Source organism: Nuphar pumila, chromosome 7 (genome assembly GCF_984573655.1).
Source record: "Nuphar pumila chromosome 7, dmNupPumi1.hap1.1, whole genome shotgun sequence".
In the NCBI taxonomy this organism is placed as follows: Eukaryota; Viridiplantae; Streptophyta; class Magnoliopsida; order Nymphaeales; family Nymphaeaceae; genus Nuphar; species Nuphar pumila.
This window is the reverse complement of record NC_143255.1, coordinates 9,260,874-9,267,015: the sequence shown is the minus strand read 5'-3', so window position 1 is coordinate 9,267,015 and position 6,142 is coordinate 9,260,874.

Sequence of the window (6,142 nt, the reverse complement as noted above, 5' to 3'; positions counted from 1 at the left end):
TTTGTTTCGTTCATTATTGAAAGGAAAGTGCGAGGAAGCTTCCCTCGGTCTTGTTTTCTCTTGCTTAGCTTTCTTATGACGTCAGACTTGAAGAAAACGTCTTTCCAGACCCCCCACACTGTCTTTTTCCTTACCCATTTTTGTTTTATAAGCTAATGCAGCCATGAAAAGTCAAGGAGCCTGGCCCCCACCACTGCTGCTAGTTAGAAGGAAAGCAACACCAATTGAGTTCTTTATTTTTCTCACCTTTCATCCCCAAACAAAATCAACTAACAATAAAAACCAATTTATATGAAAAAATAAATTTCATAAAAATAGTTTCTGCCAATATTTGCCTTTCTATTTTGGTAACATAAAAATCTCATTTTCCTTTTCTACCATGCAACCCACTCTCACTGATTTCTCTTGTTAAATAAATAATGTTGAGATTTACATGGCTTCATATAGAAAAGAATGAGGAACTCGCCTTCCTCTCCAAATGAGAAGATAAGCATAATCAATAAGGAAGGGGATTAAGGAGATAAAGGCAAAAATAATTTAGGCAACTCCCTCTTCCATGATTCCCGATGACACCAACCTATTCAACACTCCCCCTCAAGTGGAGCGTATATATCGTAGCAGCCCCACTTGCTTGTCGCGAATGCCAGTTGTTGTTTAATCAGACTCTTAGCCCATCAGCCAATGCTATTCTGGACTTTTTCTCTTACAAAATGGCAATTAATTTCTCTGTGTTTTGTTTTATCGTTAAATACCGGGTTGGCAACAATATGAATTGCAGCTTGATTATCGTAGTACATAGGAATGAGCAAAAAGAACTTGAGGCTCATTTTTGTTAATAAAGTTTTAATCCACAATGATTTCACTTGTTGTCACAGTCATAGCTAGATATTCTGGTTTTGCACTAGATCTTGATATGTAGTAGATCTACGGTCTGCGTAATTGCCTGTCTAATCTGCATTTTAATATCTTCTGATTTCCACATGATTATTCCTTTTATACAATAGTCATTGACCCAGTGTTTTTATCAAGTATCGTAAAATCCGGTCTACTAAATTTAAGTGAGATTTGTAGGGACTATGCACATGTTGACTCACCAGACGCACTATGTGAGTGATGTCTGGCCTGTTCACGGTCAGGTAAATGAGTCTTCCTACAAGTCATTGATAGCGTATAATATCAGAAATGGGCTCACCATCAACGCTCTTATCTCTGAAATTGCTTTCAAGCGGAGTGTCAACCGGTCAGCTGCCTATCTTCCCTGTATCTTTGACCAGATCTAGAGTATATTTTCTCTGTGACATAAGGATGCCTTTCTTTGAGTGTGCAAATTCAATTCCCATAAATTATCTTAGGTGACCAGGATGCCTCTGCCTGGCCCTCTCCATCTCTCGTGTGTTTGCCAGAGAGCTGACAGAAGGCTGGCAACCCCCTGTTGCGCTCTCTCCCTCTTGGTCACCTCTCAATTTCGGCAAGCAGAGGCTCGCCCCCTGCTGCCTCTGGGAATCCGGCTGACAGGGGCATGGCCCCTGTTGCCTCTTGATTTCGACAGGTACGAGCTCGCCCCCAACTGCCTCTGAGAATCTAGCTGACAGGGGCATGGCCCCTATCACCTCTTGATTCTGGCTGGCAAGGGCTCGCCCTGCTGCCTCAAGGAATCCGGCTCACAGGGGAATGGCCCATGTCTCCTCTCGATCCCGACAGGCAAGGGCTCGCCCTTGTTGCCTCTGGGAATCCAACTAACAGGGGCATGAACCCTGTCGCCTCTTGTATCCGTCAGACCGGGGCAAGGCCCCTATCGCCCCCCATTTTCAATAGGTAGAGGAGCTTGACTCTGCTAACTCGGAGTTTCGGCGGACTGGGACACGCCTCTGCCGCCTCCCTATTCTGGCTGACAAGCAGAGGTGATGCTCTTGCCTGATTCCCCATTCCAGTGGGATCATACGGGTCTCCCTGTGCTTTGTTTGGTGAGAATTATTAGTTCACGTAACCCTGTGTTGGGACGTTGTATGTCCAAACCCTATGGTATCGAGTTACGGGTTGGGGGCGACCCCCAACTCGATCAACGCTTATAGTATGTTAATAATCACATTTTTTTGTTTGCAGTTCGCACGATGAATCCTCGCTGGTGCTTTGTGGCCCGAGTCTCGCATGACCTACACTCGTAAGCGCTCGTAGCGATACAACCTCTCGAGGTAGGAGAAAATCACACGAGGGCTTTGGATGAATGAAATAAAGTGTTGGGATTCTGAGATAGATATGTGGTTATTTCATGCATGCGACCGTCTGTCCATATTTCCCTTCTCTAAATACATGCTTAATTTGTTAGACTCATTGCTACAATAGTTTCTGATTATTGCATATTTGTACATGCTTGCTGTTGCGATCACACTGTAGATACTTCTTTTGCTATTGTATGTTGATCTTGATGTCGCCCTCAGGCAAACCTCCTAGGGTGTGCGTGCTATAGTTTGCACCATTAAAAAAGGTGTGAAATGATATACAAGCACGAAAATCTCGAGTATAGGATATTTTGGTGCAGGGCCTGAGCTCTCGAGCCCGAGATCCTGCTCATGAAGCAAATATCACAGCTATGTGTTGCTAGAGGCAACTAACCGTATTTCGAGTCGATCATTCGAAAGAATTGAGCGGATCCACGGTGATCCCAAGTCTAGTTGAGATTTATTGGTTCATAGATTTGAGCATGCCAAGTATATTTCTGTTCTATAAAAGCTTGTGTCAGGTAGCCGGACCTTATGGTGATCCCAAGTCTGGTTGAGATTTATTGGTTCATAGATTTGAGCATGCCAAGTATATTTTTGTCTTATAAAAGCTTGCGTCATGTAGTCCTTCGAGAAAACTATGGCCTACCATCATAGTCGGACCTTATGGCATGTGTGGGGTATGCACCATAATGCATAGGATGAGAGCTCGATGAGCACCTCGCGTTGTGCAATGAGCACTTGATCAATGCAAATAGGAATAATGTTGTATTTTCTCCAGAGGCTGGTTGTTCCAAAGCAAATCATGAAATATTAAACTGAATAATTTGCAATCATGTTGAATGTTTTTCCCTCTCATCGTAGTTGTACCTTCAGATAGGTATGATCGTACTTTTGGACAAGTACATCACGCTGATGTTACGATATTGGGATGATGAGATTGTGGCAACCTCGAGATATATTTATAGCAAAATGTTGAGATCACATAATCGGTGGCATTTCTTCTTCACAGGCAAGATGCTCGAGTGGGTCTAGCAAATCAGAGCATGGAGATTGGAGTGACGTTTAAGAAACCCTCATCGTGCCCTTTCGAGCTCACGGTTCATCAAGGGAGATGATGGATGGTATAAAAACTCCAATGGGTAGGTTGTTAACAACCACCTCATGAGAAAAAGACCCAACTTCCTCAGTCATTGGAGTTAGGAGAATTGGGATTTTCATAAATTATCCTAGGTGGTAACTCTCCGGTACTTTTGCAAGAATTGGATGCATCTGTGGGCACAAATGCCTTTTTGGGATTTACTCTCTTGGTCATTGACCGTTCTCTTAAGAGCACACTCAATCAACCATCTGGTTTAATAAGAAAATTGCTTAACATAATGAACCTTCGGATCGGTGTCAGCTATTTCTACGTTTCATGTCTATGCGTACCTACATGCAAGTTACATATCAAAACTTAAAGAATATTTTGCTTACAATAGTTGTAGATTTACCTTTGTTATTGATTCTGCTTATAATACATGTCCTGTGTAGTATAGAAATTCTTGGCACATGATAATCATGATTGAATGCTAGATTAGACTTAAATCTCTCACATTATAGTTATGCATGCCATCAATGCACTTAACGAAACATCTCTCTATCTCTAGCACAATGTGCTTTATTTATTCTACATTGTCTATTTGTGCACCCTATTGGTTTGTCACAAAACTGACCCTTTTCACTGGTAGGTGATGAGTAGGACCTCACTAGCAGCTGATGGCGCGATGCAGCGTGGCTCAAGACCTTCTTCTTTCTGTTGGGGTCTTGGCTCGTGTTTTGGGATTTTATTAAACTTTGGATTGTGGGAAACAATTATTTTGTTAAACAGCAAAGTCTATTAATAAATTATTGCTTTTGTTCCTTACTACTTTGAGCAGTTGTTTATATAATTAGTGGTCTTTCCAGACCCCACACGGTTTTGTTCTTAACCATTTTAATGCAGCCATGAAAAGACAACGAGTCTGGCCCCACTGCTGCTTATAGGATTCAAGTATGTTTTTTTTTTAATGATGGGTCCGATTAGACTCGGGTCAGAAACCAGTATTATCGTCGCAAATCAGGTTAGAGTCTGATTCTACTTGGTCCGAACTTAGATGGGCTACCAAAAGTTTGCAAAAAAAATGTCGTCGCAGTTGCTTGCTGCCACATGTATATTCTGTCCCATCTAAAAATCTCAATTAGGGATGTCAACGGATCAGATTTAGGCATTACCGAATCTCACTTAATTGGATCTGACCAAATTGGATTCGGAATCAGATGGAAAATGATAAAACTGAATCCGGATCCTACTAGTTGAAAACATGATATTTACATTTAACCGGATTCAGATTTTAGTAGGATTTAGATGTGGATTTCAATGCAAAAATCTGCTCTAAATCAACAGAATCCATCCCAAACAATTCTGCTCTAAATCAATTCACTAAATATTTTAAAATATTAAAAAATGAAATGAAATGAAAAAAAATCAGCATTGAAATAGACTGACTAAATAAAAATGATCCCATTGCATTCAGTTTGGAGTTTGAGGCTGAGTAAGCCCAGTAATCTTATGATCGTGTCTTGAGTTTGAGGCTTTCTTTTACTGTGCTCTTTGATATTGCGGAGTCTTGCCTTACTTTGAGTCAGTGATCTTTTTTCCAGTATTGATTTTTATTGTTTGAAAGAAGATGTGTGAGTATTTTTCTGTTGAAGACTTTAATGAATACTTTTCTGCAGAATTGATTTCTTTTCTTGAGGATGTTTATATAAATTCAAAGACGTGTAAGTGCTTACCTTACTTTCAACCCGTTGATTTGTTCCAGCTAGTTTGAGATCAGAATTGAGATTCTTTCCTTGGTTCCCCAATACAAAAATACCTATGTGAGCTGTCCAGCTCTATCTTAATTCTTAAACAAGATTCTTCAATGGGAGCTCCCCTTGTTTGGTAGGGACGGTTAGTGATCAGAATGGGCTGATTTCTGAGTGACCTGCTTAACGACAACCTCAGGTAGGGATTGGTCACCCTTAAGAAAACCATAAAGATCTTGGATTTCGACAAGTGCAAAAATACCTATGTGAGTTGTGGTTTTGTTTGAGTGTCACAAAGTTTATCACATTTAGAGTGGCTGAATAAGGAATCCGAGAAACTCATGTTACAGATGAAGAATAAGTCATGCCAAAAAAATGCAAGAGGAAAGAGAGATGAGCGGTTGATCCTCACTAAAAAAAAAAAAAGTGGCTATGATACCATAAAGGAAAAAAAAACAATAGAGAAAGAGGAAAAATAAAAAACAGTCGATATTTTTAGGAGTTGTCTTATCTTTATCTGCCTTATCTTTATCCCTTTCCTTTTGGGTTTATTCGTATGTTCTTACAAAGACGCCCTTTCACATTTGTTGGAAAGTGGTTGTATATCGATCTTATATCTTACCCATTGTGTAACTCTTTGTATTGGGTAACAGTAATGAAAGACGTTCTGCCTCTCTCGTGGATGTAGGCATATTGCCGAACCACGTAATTGCTTGTGTGCTTTGCTTGATTTGCAGTGAGTTTTTCTTTCTTTCATGGTATCAAAGCCAGGTTCTTCAATCCCGTACAAGCATATGATTGATCGCTGCAACGTCAGACTCTCATGGTAGGTGATCATTATGCAATCAATCTGACGTCTCTTTTGCAACATTTACTCTGCAAGCCTTTAGTCCATCTCCCTGTTCGTGTAACGATTTACAACAAATCGTGTAGCGATTTATAACAATTCATGTAGCAATTTTCTCGGTTCGCAATTTGCAGGCAATATCGTATATCGTGTGGCGATTTACACGGTGCGGTTGCTTGCCCTGTTACAATTTGCTCTTGGCCCATTCTTGGAATTCTTTCATGGCGAACGAATAGGGAGGCGATTC